General features: G+C 54.0%; 1 pseudogene; it reads left to right on the top strand.

Moving 5' to 3' along the window:
• Positions 1-1,995: 1,995 nt before the first annotated feature.
• On the top strand, positions 1,996-15,401 carry LOC131576868 (interferon-induced very large GTPase 1-like; annotated as a pseudogene).
• The last annotated feature ends 344 nt before the right edge of the window (positions 15,402-15,745 follow it).

The raw sequence follows: 15,745 nt of genomic DNA, 5'->3' as shown, positions 1-15,745 counted from the left end.
GTTCAGAGCACAGAGCTGATGGGATGGCACCAACAGGCATCTCCTCCCATCCCTCCTCTCCTCAGAGCTGGGGGTGTTCACCTGGAGAAGGACCCAGGGAAACCTGAGAGCCCCTTCCAGGACCTCAAGGGGTTCCAGGAGAGCTGGAGAGGGACTGGGAACAAGGGCTGGAGGGACAGGACACAGGGAAAGGCTTCCCACAGCCAGAGGGCAGGGCTGGATGGGATATTGGGAAGGAATTGTTCCCTAGGAGGGTGGGCAGGCCCTGGCACAGGGTGTCCAGTTCTGGGATTGCATGATCCAGGCTAAGGGGAGCAGGGCTGGTGGTTTCCAGGCAGGAGCCCCAGGCTCTGCCCAGCTCCTGCTGCCTTTCATGCAAGCGTAGAATCATTAAGGTTGGAAAAGACCTCAAACATCCTCAAGTTCCACCTCTCACCCAAAAACATTTTCAGCACAAACCAGGCAGCAGCAGCTTCACTTTGACACTGCTGCAGGAAAACAGGACCTACAGGAAAGCGGTAGCTGCTGCCCCACTGCCCCCTGAAAAGAGGAAGCAGCTCCCTCCAAAAGAGCTGGGGCTGGAGGGGCTGTGCTGAACTGATACATGATGTAATGGGACAGAAAGTTATGGAGGATGAATTTCTGCATAAATTCATCCCTGAGAGTGGTGCTGTGCTCCCCCTGCTCCTTTTCCTGATGGAACACCAGCCCCAGGGAGGGCTGAGAGCCTCACCTGCCCTCCAGGTACCAGCACAGCAGTTAAAAGGTCTGTGCAAAGAGCTGAGAGTTCTCTGAGAAGCAGCTCAAACCACGGCTGGTGAGGAAATCGGGCTCGAACTCAAATAATCGAACTCCAAAACAATTGTTTCGTTTTCATAGTCGGCTGATGACAGAAGCCTGATTTACTGGAATTGCCCCTCTGCCTCTAGAAGAGGAAGCCGCACCCATCGGAGAGTCGGGGCTGCTTAAAGAGGGGCTGGGATCGGCTTCTCGCATCCCGGGAGCTGCGGGGCTCGGAGGGAGGAGAGAAGGTAGGGCCCTGGGGAGGAGCTGTGCGGCCGGGAGCAGCGGGGAGCGGGATCTTGTTGCTCTCGTGGCTCCTGTTGCGGTGTTTTGGCACGGCCGGGGAGATGGCAGGGCAGGGGAAGAGCGCTGTGAGGGCAGCGGGCGGGCGGTGTCCGCTCCTCCGGGGGCTGGAGGAAGCCGCCGCTGCTGCAGCCGCTTTGGGGGGCTCGGGGGAGCCGTGTGCGCTGCGGGGCTGAGCTGGGAGGGGGCCGGGCTCAGAGGTGGGGCCGGATGGCTGCGCCCCCCGGATGGCAGGAGCCGTGGCACTGATGCCGGGGGCAGTGCTGGCCCCGAGCCGCTCCTTCGGCCGCTCGGCAGCTCCGTGGGGATGAGCGGCAGGCACGGCTCCTCCTGCCCTGTCCCCAAGCGCAGGGGCTCAGTTCTTCCTTTTGCTCCCCATGCAGGGCGGGTGGCATTCTCCTCTCTTCCAGTCGGAGCGTCACCGCGCAGAGCGCTCTGGGCTCTGGGCCAGCCCCACCAAGGGAGCGCTGTTCCCAGAGCCCCTTTCTATCCCTGGGACACGGCTGGGGAAAACACTCTCGGGGGCTGTGCTGTGAAACGGCTGCACGCATTCCCATGGCCGCTCCTGCTGCCAGCCTTGCTGCTTCCCTCCTTTGCTTCCAAGGAGGAGCTCGATCCCGAGTTATGTCCGGAATGTGCTCAGTGCCTCTCTGTGGGCACGGACACAGTCGCATGGGCCTTTTTCCTATTCCTGCAGCAATGGGAAACCGTGCAGGGAGTGCCAAGGGTGCCTGGGGGCGGGCTCAGGGCTGGAGTTATTGTTGTCCAGGGCAGCCTCTGGCTCCTGAGACTGAACCAGCGCTGGCAGCGCGCTGTTGGGAGAGAATCTGGGAGGGGACAGGGCTGGGTGGGACAAGTGGCCCTAGTGGACGAGCTCCAGCAGTGACCCTGAGGCATCAGCTCCCTTCCTGAGCAACTGTCCTGCACTGAGGCTCTGCTGCCCAGGGAGCAGCTGGACATGTGCCCAAAGCAAACAATTGGTGTCAAAAGTTTCTCCTGTGCTTTGCCTGCAGGCCAAGCTTTCCTCTGCTGCTGAACTGCCCTTATCTCAAGCCAGAGGCTTTTCCTGCTTCTGCCTTCCCCATTGTGTCCCCATCCTGCTGGTGGGAGTGCACAAGCTGCTGCTGGGGGCTCAGTGCTTGGTGGGACCCAAGCCCAGCGCTGCTTCTCCCCCCTCTCCGGGGTCCTGAGCTTCCCCCCAGCAGCAGGTGCGTGATGTGGGCAGTGGTGGGACGGGGCCCGTGCTGCCCCACTGTCAGTGCTGTTCCCCTGGCTCTGCCCCCTCCACAGCTTGTGTGCTGCCTGAGAGCACAGATGTTCCCTGGACAGCCTCTCACCCAGCAGCGCCCACCAGTCCTTCTCCTCAGGGCTGCTCTCAATCCATTCTCTTCCCAGCTCGTGTCTGTGCCTGGAATTGCCTGCACCCAGGGGCAGCACCTGCACTTGGCCTTGTTGAGCTTCAGGGGCTTTGCTCCAGCTTCCTTCTGCTGGGGGAGCATGGATATAGGTCCTGGTGAAAGCCTGCTCTGCTCACTTCCCCAGAAGAGCCTTGAGGAGTCTTTGCTGCCTGGGCAGTGTCCAGTGGAGGAGAAGGGTTGGCCTCCAGTGCTCCTTGGAATGAATCCTCTGTGCTCATGGCTTGCCTTCTCCTGACTGTCTGCTCTTCTCCTCTAGGATTTCAGGCCTTTCCTTCCTGATTCCTCCTGAGTTCTCCAGGGGTTCCCATCACCTTCTCCACACCCCACTGTGTGCCCCAGGCCTGCTGCTGTGCTGTGCTGTGTCCCCTGAGCTGGGGCCCTCGGCTGCCGGTGTCTGCTGGGAAGCCAAGGCTGGGAGCAAGGGGAGCATCTGCTGAGAGGTGGGTGGGGGGAATCAGAGCCCACAGGCCTTGCACAGATTGCCCAAATCGGCAGTAACTCCCCAGGGAAAGCTGCCCCGGAAGGCTCTGGAAGGCTGCAGGGGCCCTTGGATCTATCCCTGAGTCCAAGCCCCTGAGATCAATACCTGTGCTGGTAAGGGAGTTGTGGCCTTGGTGGGACTGAAGCTGAATGGTGAGAAGGATTTTTTGCAAGGAATAAATCTATCCAGTATCCAAGTGAACTGAGAGTGGGAGAGTTTTCAGGATTGCGTGACAGTGTCAAAAACCCCAAAGGTTGAAATGCAGGTGAAAAGAACAGGCAAGGAGACCGGCTCCTTTTTAATGCCTTTATTGAGGTCAGCTCTAGCTGGGGACCGAGGGGGGTTGCGCACACCACCACAGCTCCGGGTGGATGACACAGAGGAGGAGGTGTTCAGCTTTGCCACACAGCAGAGCTGGGGCTTCCATCCTCACAAGAGTCCTGGGGTTCATTGAAAACCTAGGGTAGCCATGCATTGAGAGTGTTGGTTTACTTATTGATTGGAACATCTGTAAGTGGCTCAACATTCTCGTTGTTTAAAGTTCAGTTTGAGCCATGGCTCTGGGGGTCTTTAGATGTTAATTCCACTTCCCCTGGGTACAAACCCCCATGGGAGTTCGCTCATTTACATACTGGGTGATGTCATCGGTTGCCATCAGGGGGTGCCGGGAGCAGCAGAGGCAAGACAAGACAAGGTGGCATTTAACAAAGAAGGCTGTGACAACAACATTGGGCATAAGGTATTTAACAAAGGAGGCACCTTATGGTGACAACATTCAACTGGGTTAACATCTTTGTATACAGATCATGTCATCCCATTTTGCTCTTTACACAGGCGTCCAGTAAAAGGGCCAGGTCAGTTAGGGTGAGAATCATGGAATGATGGAATGGCCCAAGCTGGAAGGGACACATCAGGGTCCTGGGAGAAGCAGGATTGAAAGCTTTACTGAAATCAAAAAAGCGCAAATTAACTGCCTCTCCTTAAGTAAGTCCATGGGTTAATGTGCTGTGAAAGGAAATTTAGGGTGAGGTGCTGGACTTTCCCTCCTGAGTCTGTAGCAGCAGTGACTCATGACTGCCTTGTCATTTGAGGGTTTGTCAATGAAAAGTGATCAGCAGTGATAGACCTGGTCTAAAAGACAGGTGTCTGCCAAAGAAGGCAGAGACCACCCTGGAAGGGAGAATATGACCCTCTTATCTCCATATAATTTTAACTTTGAATTTATAAGGGTTTCATGCAAAGCTAGGGGAAAGGGAACAATAGGAATTTCCTAGAGTATATCTATGTACATCAAGGGCAGCAAACAACAGCAACAACCAAAAGCAGAAAGGCAAAGCCAGCCTTGTGTCCCTGCCGTGCCTGCGCCGCTGGGCTGCAGTTCCGGGCAGGGCCAGCAGGGGCGCTGCTGGCTCCCGGCCGGGCCGGGCGGGTGCGATGATTCCCCCGCGGCTACAGGGGGCGCTGTGGCGCGGGCTCGGCCGCCTCTCCGCTGCCAATGGCGGCTGGGGCGCCGCGGAGAGGAGAGTTGGCTTCCCCTGCACAGCCCGCGGGGAGCAGCCGCTCTCAGTGCCGCTGCAGGCCCGGGCCGGCGAATCCAAGGGCGGCAGAACAGCCGGAGCAGCGGGGGCTGGCCGGGGGATCGCTCCTTTGCGCGCCTCACCGGCGATGGCCGGGCCTGAGGCCGGGCCTGCTGGGGCTGGGGGTGCTCCCAGCTCTCAGCACAGCTCGCAGCGGCTCTGGGCTCCCAAGCAGCAGAGGAGCAGAGAAGCAAGCTGGCAAGCCCTGGCCATGGTGCTGAAGCAAGAAAACAGCAAGAGGGGAGAAGAAGGAAAAAAACATAGGGGAACAGGAGCTCAAGACAGACCCACTGTGCCGCATGGCCCGTGTGTTGATCACCCCTGCTGAAAGGAAGAGCAGGCCCTGGCCCCAGCCCCACCCAGAGCCCTGGGCCACCCTTCAGCCTTCGTCATATTCCTGAGTCGGGGGGCTACAGTGACAGCTCCAGACACAAACCAAAACTGAACTGGCTCTGGGTAAGAACCATCCCCAAGACAGGACCCCAGCACCTTCCAGAGCCATTTCCTAGGGTCCCTCTGTAATTCACCCCTGAGCAGCCTGGAGCCTGCTCCCCTCAAGGCCAGGGTTGAAGGTTTGCTGACACTTTTCCTCCTGTCACCAGAGATTTTAAGTTCAGTGGCCCTGTGGTGGCCGTGGGTGTGATGGCCACCCATGGGCGCTGGGCTGACGAGACCCTCTGTGGTAACGAGCAAGAGATCGTGGAGGGCACCTGTCTGAGTTGGCTCCCAAAATCTCCAGTCTCTCCTGAAGGGCCACCAGGATACCCCAGGCACAGCTGTGGGCAGGGACAAGGTGGATTTTCCCCCTGATCTGGGGTGGGTCCCGAGTGTGCAGGGAAGCAGCTCCTGGGAAGAGGCGTGAGTGGGGCGAGGAGGGCCTGTGCTGGCAGCTGGAGCAGGAGCACAGCTCAGAGCCCGTGTGGCCGTGCCGGGCGTGGGGGGATGTGTGTGGGGAGTGTGGGGTGCCCTGGGGGGAGCGTGTGAGTGCTGCCTCCGAGTGCTGGGAGCAGCAGGCTGGGCCAGACAGCGAGCAGGGCAGGCGTGGGACTGGGCAGAGGGTGCAGGATGCAGGCAGGGGTGTTGGATGGGCAGGGGGGCTCTGCCAGGAGTGCTCCTCGCTCTTGTGTTGTGAAGGGTTCGTCTGGGAGGATGTGAGCAATGGTGAAGGCAGCAGCTTTTCTAGGGCAGGTTGTGTGGCAGAGTGAGTCTTGGTGTACCAGGGTGTTTGTGTGTGCGTGTGTCTGTCTGTGACTGGGTCTCTATGTCTGCAGTGTCTCTGTGTATCTCTGTTTCTGTGTATCTACCTGTCTCTCTGTGTGCTTCTGTCTCTGTGTCTGTGTCTCTGTGTTGTCTGTTTGGCTCTATGTTTGTGTTTGTGTCTTTGTGGTTGTGTGTCTGGTTCTGTGTGTGTGTCTCTCTGTGTCTGTTTGTGTCTCTGTCTGTCTGTCTGCCGTGTGTCTGGGATAAAGACTGAGCTTCAGGGTTGATCCTGCACACAGGAAAGCCACAGGCACATCCAGTGTGCTGGGAAGGGGACCCTGGCTCTTGTGCCATCCCCGGCCTGGCTCCAGCAGCCGGGTGGGAGCAATCCCCAGGGCCGCAGCTGCTGCAGAGCCTCTGCCAGAGGCTGGGGCCTCTGCCTGCACCTTAGGGAAAGTCTCTTTTCTTCTCCACAGCCATGGCTTCACCGGAGGGCACACAGGAGGGGGATACAAAGGCACAGCTCCTGGCAAAGGCATTTCAGGATGAAGGGCTGGATGCTGGATACTGGCTGCCCAAAGTGTCGCAGATCCTGGGAATTGAGTGCAGAGAAGCCCTGCAACATCTGGAATACGAAGACTACCTCAAGCTGGAGTGTGAGGTAAGGCACCCCTGGGAGAAGAAGGCACTCCAGAAACTCCTGAAAATAAGAGATGACAAAACAACCAGTAAAGATGTGCAGAAGGAGCCCTGGGAGAAGAGAAAGGAGAAACAAGAATTGGCCAAACAAGCCCTGAATGATCTGACAGAAATGCTCAACAGCTGCAGCCACAGCCAGGATGCTGTGAGGGAGAAAGCAGAGACTCTGTGGCAAGCCATGGAGATTCCCCAAGAGTTCTGGCCAGCACCAAAGGAACCCTCGGCGGATATGCTGGAGAGCATCCAGAAGCAGCTGGAGCAGCAGGAGTTGTCAGCAGGCAGGAGAGAGAACATCCCTGATACAGAGGTGCTGAGGCGGGCGTCAGGGGGACTGGCCCTGCAGGGCATCTACAGAACCAGCAGACCTGGAGATGCGCTGGCAAAGCGAGATCAACTCCTCAGGGTTCCTGAGGGATTCCAGCTTGCTGATCCAGAGCAAGGATCGTTCCTTGAGAAGAAGGACTTCTCTTCCTCTGCAGCAGAATCCTCTTTCACCAAGTCCATGGAGCAGCTGGGGTTCAGCATGAGTGTTTCTGCCAAATTCAAGTTCTGGGAAATTAATCTGGGAGGTGGTGTAGATGGCAGCAGCTCCTCGCAGTCACAAGACACCCACCAGTCCCGCTCTGAGCAGAGCTACTTTTGCAGCACCAGGTACCAGTACCTCCCTCTGGCCTCCTGCTACTTCCAAAGGCATCAGCTTTGCCTCTCGAATGCGGCTCTGCGGGAGCTGCAAGACATGGAGCAGCTTTTGAGTTTCACTCAGGAAGACAAGACCCCCCTGCTAAATATGTGTGAGAGGTTCTTCAGCAGGTTTGGGTCCCATGTAAACCAGGGTCCCCTCCACTTTGGGGGGATATTCTGGTGGAAGGTGTCTACTGAGGGATTCCGAGAGGAGCAGAGGGAAGAGATGAAGCGACAAACGTCTGAAGCTCTGAACAGCTTTGTCAGGGCCAGCTGGGGTGGATTCCTGGCAAGTGCTGCGGGGGCCCTGGATGTTTCTAAATCCAGCTCAAAGGCTTCTGTCCTGGGAAGAGCCGGAGAGGGTTCCCATACAGCAATTCAGCTCTACGTGGTCAACACATGGGGCCCACCAGACACAGCTTCTCTTCCTCAGTGGAGAATGGGGCTCATGTCTGATAACACAACGTGGTGCGTTATCGACCGTGGGTTGGAGCTGATCCCAGTGTGGGATGTCATCCTGTACAATCACAGCAAGGATTTTAAGTCTGTGGGTCAGATGAGCAGAGCCCTCCAGGCTGCGTACAAAGCACTGACAAATCTGAGCATTGGCAGCATTTTTGGAGAGGATCTGGGCAGTGCAGTGCAAGAGGCCAGAGATTTCATGAGGACTCTGAAGGCCTGGAAGATGCCGGCGGATGAAAGGAAGCTTCTCATGCTGATGGAGCTAAAAGATGATCTGAGTGCAAAAACCAGGAACCCCAGTGTGTGGATCAATGTGTGCCTGTCAGACAAAGCCCTGCAGGACTTCCTGGTGAACACCGTGCGGAGTTGCCAGGAGTCACCTCCAGAAAACACCAGATTTATCAAGGTAATATTGAAAAGCCTCCTGACTCCACATATCTACTCTGTCAAGGACTTCCCTGAGGCTTCCTTCATTATGCATTGGATCTTCCAGACTGAGCACCCACTTCCCAAATCTCCCAAAGTCTCTGAGCTTGAAGACCTCATCAAAACACTGCAGCAAATGAAGGAGCACATCCATGCTGTCTCCTATGCACCAGGAAGCTCTGCTTCCGCCATTCATGAAGCAAAGCGAGAAGCGACCCAGACCAGCAGCCTCGCCATTTATTCCTTACTCCAGTGTCTCCAGGAAAAGGCTCAGAAGGACATGGAACTGTTGGTGCTCTTGATTGTGAGCAGCACAGGGTACCAGGTGGAAAGCAGCACTTTTCAGCACCTCCTTGGACACCGAGAAATTGAGTACATGGCCAAGGAAATGGAAGTGGCACATGAGGAGTACGTGAACCTGAAGGAGCAGGATGCTGACAGAGCTGAGGCCTATCTTCTGCTGAAGGGTCTGACTGTGACACCAGAAAGTCAAGGGCTGTCCCCTGAGCAGAAGAGGGAGCGTTTAATTTTCATGGAAGATCGCATGAAAGGTTTGTGGTCCACACGGATAAAGAATCTGCTCCAAAAGCACAATTAAGACTGGGAGAGGCTGGAACAGGACTTGCATTCCTTGATCAGTGGGTGCTTGGATGACAACGGGGATGAAGAGAGGATGCAGAACATAATCAGAGACCTGGAAGACACTTTTCCAGCACCTGATCCTCCCAGTCACTCTCAATCCATCTCAGACAGCAGCCAATCCAAAGCAAATAACGCAGATGCAAACCAGGAGTTCCTCCATCTGCTCAAGCGCCTGGGACTGGAAAGTCACTATCCAAGAAGAATGGGGATGGGAGATTTCCACACCATCTGCAGGACATGTCTGCAGGACAGCCAGCCCAGCCAGGACACGGAGCTGCCAGGTTACTTCCTGCAAAAGCTGTTAACCGTGGATTACCAAAAGGTGAGGTACCTGACTTGCTGGGATGAGATCAACCCAGGCCTCGCACCTGAACCACAAATCAGAAAGCAAGAGCACCAAGAATCAGATTCCTTTGAAAAGTTTCTTGATAATCTGATGGGAACAGCCCCTGCACGTGCAAGCAGGGACAGCCATGTGCACCCCATGGACCTGCAGATGGCCATTTTCCACTGTGCTGATGACTTCCTGAGACAGACCCTTGCAACCAAGCTGGCCTTCTGCCAACTGGCGCTGCCTCTGCTGGTGCCCAACCTGTGCACTTCACACATTGAGTTCCCGCTCTACGCCCTCAGCCAAATCCAAAGGAGCTGGAAAGAGGTTGAGAAGTCAGGAGAGCAGGCCCAAACAAAGAGTTACAACAACAAACTCATCTTTCAGACACAGACACCCATCGTGTCCTTCATCCGCATTGGCAGCTCGGCCTCCTCTTCCAAGTCTCAGCTCCTGAACGCTCTGCTGAGCGAACGCAAACACAACACTTTTTTCCACCGCCACTGCAGAGGCAGCACCAGGGAGCGTTTGCTGATGGAAGGGGTGGTGGAGATTGCCTGGTACTGCCCCCGTGGAAGCCCCGATGACACCTTTGAGCGCTGCGTGGCTTTCTGCAACCTGCATGGAGATGCCAGGAAGCACAAAGCACAGCTGAAGTTCCTGCAGGAGATATCTGCTGTCAACGTGGCTCTGGTGTCTGATTCGGAGCACATGGACCACAGAGAGAAAAAGCTTCTGCAGGACCTGTGGCAGTCACAAAGTCCTTTGGTTTGTCTTCTCACAGAAAAAGAGAACGTTGTAGAGGGCAAATCAGGCAAAATCATGACAATAGGGACCAGGAACAGAAACGAGGCAGAACTGGTGGTCCAGCTGAGCAAAACAATTGGGAATCTCCTGGCAGTGTCTAATACACATTTCAGCCTGGACGCCTGTGCAGACAAAGCTCGCCAGCACGGATTCATAGTGGATGCAGATCAACCCGGGTGTGTGGCAGCCAAAGCAAAGGCAAAGGAGCTGGTGGAGCTTCTGAAGAAAGAGAAGCTGTCGGAGATCAAATCCCAGCTGCTGCCGCTTCAAGGAAAACTGTGGTACCAGTGGTGCAAAAAGGACAAAGAACTCACTCGCTTGAAGGAGAAGGGGAACAAGAGCATTGAGCATCATCGCAGCCAAATTGAAAATGAGAAGAAAGCACTAAGAAGAAAGCAACTTGAGCAAGCTTTCCCCCTCAACCCACTGATGAAGTCATTCCTTGGCTTTCTCAAGGGTCAGCCAGCAGATACCAAGAAATATTTCCTGCAGTGGATGAAGGTCTTCATGGATGAGCTGTCCTGTGGTCGCCTTGAAGAACTGAAAAGAGACTATCATGAGTTATGGACTGAAATCTCAACAAAAAAGAAATACAAGAAAAATCCCAGTGTGAATGCTGAGTTCCTGAGTTACTTGGATGCTCTCTCTGGTGAAATCAACAATTCATCCATCGGCCTGGAGCACCTTCTGAGAGAGGTAGGGCAGATTTATGAAGCTCTGCAATTAATGGAGACAAATAATTGCAATTTTGCCAAACTGCCGGAAATTGCAGCAGAACTGATGGTTTTAGGTTATCCTGTGGAGCTGATGGATGGGGACGCTTCTTACCTGCCCTTGCGCTGGGTGGGAGCCATCTTTGACAGCTTAATGGAGAGGCTGGGGGACAAACGAGTGTTTGTGCTCTCCGTGCTGGGCATCCAGAGCACAGGCAAGTCCACCCTGCTGAATGCCATGTTTGGTCTGCAGTTCAGTGTCAGCGCGGGGAGATGCACCCGTGGAGCCTTCATGCAGCTCATCCCAGTGGGCGAGGAGCTGCAGCAAGACTTGGGCTTCGATTTTGTGCTGGTGGTTGACACCGAGGGGCTCCGTGCTACCGAGACGGCCAATAAACAGTCCCTGAACCATGACAATGAGCTGGCCACCTTTGTCATTGGTGTTGGCAACATGACTGTGATCAACGTGTTTGGAGAGAACCCATCAGAAATGCAAGATGTTCTCCAGATTGCTGTGCAGGCTTTCCTGAGGATGAAGAAAGTCAATCTTTCGCCCAGCTGCCTCTTTGTCCACCAAAATGTGGGAGAAGCAACTGCCAAGGAGCAGAACATGGAAGGCCAAAGGCGTTTGCAAGAAAAGCTGGATGAAATGACCGTGATAGCTGCTCAGCAGGAATTCTGTGACATCTCCTCCTTCAGCGATGTCATTGGCTTTGATGTGAACACCCACATTCACTACGTTGCTCACCTGTGGGAAGGAAACCCCCCAATGGCACCACCCAACCCCACCTACAGCCAGAACGTCCAGCAACTAAAGAGCAAAATCCTCCAGGCTGCCAAGAAGCAGTCGCAGCGCAGCATTTTGAGGCTCTCGAGCCTGAAAGATCGTATTGGTGACCTCTGGAATGCTTTGCTGAATGAAAACTTTGTTTTCAGCTTCAAGAATTCCCTGGAGATTGCTGTGTACAGGAAACTGGAAAGTGCCTTTAGTCGGTGGACCTGGAAGCTGAGGAGTCACATCTTAGACTTACAGATGAGACTGGACAACCGAATTCGGAATGGGGACTTGCAGAATGTCACCAGAAAACACCTTGAAGAGCTGGTGCAAGAGACAAGTGATGGCATTGAGAAAGAAGTGGAGAAGTATTTCAGGGAAGACAAAGACCATGAGACATTGGTCCAGTGGAAATCAGGCACAGAGCTGAAGCTGAAAGAACTAAAAGAGACTCTTCTCCGTGAAATGAAGAAGAAATGTGAGAGTCTTATAGAGCTACAGAAGGAGCAGAGGAAACTGGATGCAAGGAAGTTGGAATATGAAGATGAGCTCCTGAGAAGGAGTAGGGAGCTGGCTGTGACTCTGAAAGGGAAGAGCCTGAGTGAGAGAGAACTGAGGGACAACTTCACTCTTGTCTGGAACAAGTGGATTGCCGAAGTCTCCAGTGCTGCTCGTCCTCAGGAACAGGTGAATATCGATGCAGACATTGAAGAAGTCCTTCTAGAGCACTTTAAGGAGCCAGGTTTCCATGCACGGATCACATCATTTCCCAAAAGCAGTGGATTTTCTTTCGACTTAGAGAAACATGTCATGAAAAAAGAGCATTTTCGCTTTACCTCAGATCCCAGGATCATTTCCAATTATGATGCTATCAACTTTCAGCACATCACAGACAACATCATAGCGTGTGTGAAGGCAAACATTGATAAGAAGGAACAGGAGAAACGGGATTACAGTCGAAATTTTATCCATGAAATACTCAATGAAATACAGAAAGGTGTGAACTCTGTCCCCAGCCATGCCAAATGTACTTTTAACAGAGAGTACAGCATAGCTTTGTCTCTGTATCTGTGCAAAATGGCAGCGGAAAGGTTTAAAGCCATGCACAAAGCATTCCAAAAGGCAAATGACCCAGTTGTGTACCTGAGGAGCAAGAGAGAAGAGTTCTTCCAGTGTTTCCAGATTTCCTGCCAAGGAGCCACATCAATCACAACTTTTGCTGTTTTCCTTTGCGACAAGATTGAAGCAGCTCTTCGCTGGGCGGTCTATGAGAGGACGTCTAAAGCCATCGCTGAGGACATGCAGGACAAATTCCCAGATTTCAGGGGCAACAGAGCTGATCTGGAAATTTGCATCCTGAGATACCTGGCAGAACAAGAAAATTTTGAGTATTTCATAGAATACATTTTTTTCCCAAAAGAATTTTTTGAGAAATACATTGAAACACGAGTTAAGAATTACTGTTTAGGTAAGAGTGGGAGACTGGAGAAGTTTTTAGGTTCCTCCCTCAATCATCTGTATGGAAACATCCTGTCAGCTGTTTCTTTATCAACCCAAATTGTCAAAGACAGAAAAGACAGAGAGGACAAAGTCTCTCTTTGGCTGGATGAATTTTGCAGGGAACTGACAGAAGTGATCAACTTGCCCAGAAGTGACCTGAAGGGCATTGAGCACCAAGAGGTCACAGACACTGAGTTCCTGAGCAGTGCCATGGCAGAAGCTCTGGATGACCTGAGGGACAGGCTCAGGAAGGAATTTGCTGGTGCTGATATGAGCTCATTTGCAACACAGCCTCACACTATCCTGGTGGAGCAGTTTTCGGGGTGCTGGGAGCAGTGTCCCTTTTGTAAGGCTGTCTGCACAAACACCATGCAGGGACATGATGGAGACCATCAAGCGGTCTTCCATCGCCCACGAGCTTTAGTGGGAGCCACATTGTTTATACCGGTATTTTCTGTGTTTGATTTATTTAAACGCAGACTTACCATTGATATTTGTTCCAGCATGGTTGCAAGTGACTGTGAATTCAAATTAGATGATGGCCGATGGATTCGTTACCAATTATATCGTAATGCAGGACCTCCTTATTCCAATTGGAACATTCTTCCTGATTCATCCATGCAGGCGTACTGGAAATGGTGTTTGTCTCATTTCAGGACACAGCTGGAAGCTTTGTTCAAGAGAAAATTTCAGACTGTAGGAAAAATCCCTGAGGCATGGCAGAGAATTACCAAGCAGGAAGCACTGGCCGAGCTGGACAGGCGTTAGGCCGCATCCATGGGAAGGAAGAAACACAAGGGCTTTGCAGTTTTGGAGAACTTTGTAGCAGGCTCTCCACAAATTCAGTTACAATGATGATATTCTCAAGCCCAATGAAGAGAATGGTATCCAACTGCTCCCAAGTTTGGTGAAATAAGGTGTTTTACTGTGGCTGTCACTCAGGAACTCCCTTGCTTGATGAGAAAGCCAGAATCCTCTTGCCTTCTTGCCATAAACATTTCCCTCTGCTTTGTCCTAGAGCCAAACCAAAGCCCCTCCTTGCAGCGATCGGCCTCGTGGCCAAGCCTGAGCTTGAGGGCCAGGGCAAGGGCAGAGGCAGCACTCAGAGCACCCCTTGGATCAGGTGCTGTGAGACAGGAAGAGACAGTGCCCCCAAGGCAGTTTTCCTGCAGCAAGGTGGTGTCCTGCTCAGAGAAAGGGCTGCAGGACCTGAGGCCAGCTCCACACTGGCTGCAAGCTGGGCTGCTTGGCTTTTGGGCGTCATCCTTCCCTCCCTCACTGCAGCCTCCTGGATCAACTGAGGCCCTTCTCCCAGCAGGAGCTGTTGTGCCTCCGGCCTCAGGAAAGCAGGGACACGATGGCCCTGGGGCTCAGGCAGTGCTTTTACTCCCAGTCTCAGAGGTGCTGTGTCTCTGTCCAGGGCAGCTGCTCCTGCTCAGGTGCCTGGGGCTGCTGCCCTTCCCTCCAGCCCTCAGGCCTGCAAGGAGCTGCTCCTGCCCTTGGCCTCACTGCTGAACAAAAGCCTTGGGAATGCCCATGTGGAGAATCCTGCCTGCCAGCACCTTCCACAGCAGCCCTGGGGGCAGTGCTGGTGCTGTCCAGGCAGGCTGGTGGCACTGGAGCCGTGCTCTGGAGAAGGTGGCACCAGCTGGCTCTGGCCCAGGCAGGCGTGGAGGCTTTTGCTGTGCAGGTGCTGCAGCCCCACTGGCAATGCGAGGGCCAAGCCCTGCTGGAGAGCTGGCTGAAGGGCTGCTTCAGCCTCATGCCCTGCAGGCTCTGCTAATAAAGGAGTTGATTTGGACCTCCCTGCTCTGTGTCCCCTTTGTGTTCAGGGCAGCCACAGCTGGGGGTGACTGGAGACAGGCAGGGGACAGGGGGTGGCACTGGGTGAATTCCTAAGGCCTGAACAACGGGCCCTGCCTTAGGCCTGAATGTTAGGCCCTGAGCCAGAGTTGCCCAGTGGGTGAACCTTTCCACCAAAAGTGATGTGTATGCTCTCATTAGGGAAGCATTATTAGCCATATGATAAATGTATCTGCTCATTAACAGAGCATCATTAACAGTATGATCTCGTCCAGTTACCAAGAGGGGCTCTCCATTCCTTCACTGTGACAGGGGCTTCCCAGTTGATGTGTGGAGCTGGAGTGCTGTAGTCTAGGGCATAGCGATGCGGAAGATTTCGGGATGTAACGGAAAGTTAGCAAAAACCCCTCTCTGTTAGGACAGTAAAGTCTTCTGCAATTAGCCAATAGCACCTAGGTGTGACGTAAGCAGATGGGAGTAACACAATGACCCTAGGTTATAAAATGTTAAATTCCCCTGCAATAAACGCCATTGCTTTGCCATCCATCACATTGATGTCTTGTGGGTAGAATGGTCTGAGTGGCCAAGGGGGGGCCACCGTGCTGGCTTCTGAACCAGGGTGTCTGCCTTTCTTGAAAAACCTACACTGGAGGATGGAAAATCTTGGGGTAACTGGAGATGTAATGTGTGTCATCTCACTGTATGAAATCTTTTGTAGTAATGATGATGTACCTTGCTGAGCTCATCCTTTTGTGATTCTTGGCAGTTTTGCACTACAGTAAATGACACCTCTTCCTTAAGTTGGTGCCTGTTTCTTTTGTGCTGACCCTGCTGCCTGGCAAAACACTGTCAGTGGCAGGTGCCAAGGGAGGCAGCGCTGGGAACCAGGGCTGGCCTGTCACACACAGGGAGGGCTGAGAAGGTTGATCCCAGCGAGGGTCTGTGCTCTGGAGCTGCTCAGCTGGGAACGAGCAGGACAAAAGGGGAAGAGGCCCAAACTCTGCCAAGCCCAGCCCTGGCCAAGCTGACCCAGAGCCAGTGACAGGAGCCAGAGCTGGGCCGTGTGTGCGTGTGCTGCAAGGGCTGAGTGCCAAGGACTGGGGACACCTGGGCTGGGAGGGGATTTGTGTGGCTCCTGGAGCTA

The sequence above is a fragment of the Poecile atricapillus genome, chromosome 3 (genome assembly GCF_030490865.1).
Source record: "Poecile atricapillus isolate bPoeAtr1 chromosome 3, bPoeAtr1.hap1, whole genome shotgun sequence".
Taxonomy (NCBI): domain Eukaryota; kingdom Metazoa; phylum Chordata; class Aves; order Passeriformes; family Paridae; genus Poecile; species Poecile atricapillus.
The sequence above is the reverse complement of the archived record's forward strand: the minus strand, read 5'-3'. Positions and strand labels throughout refer to the sequence as shown.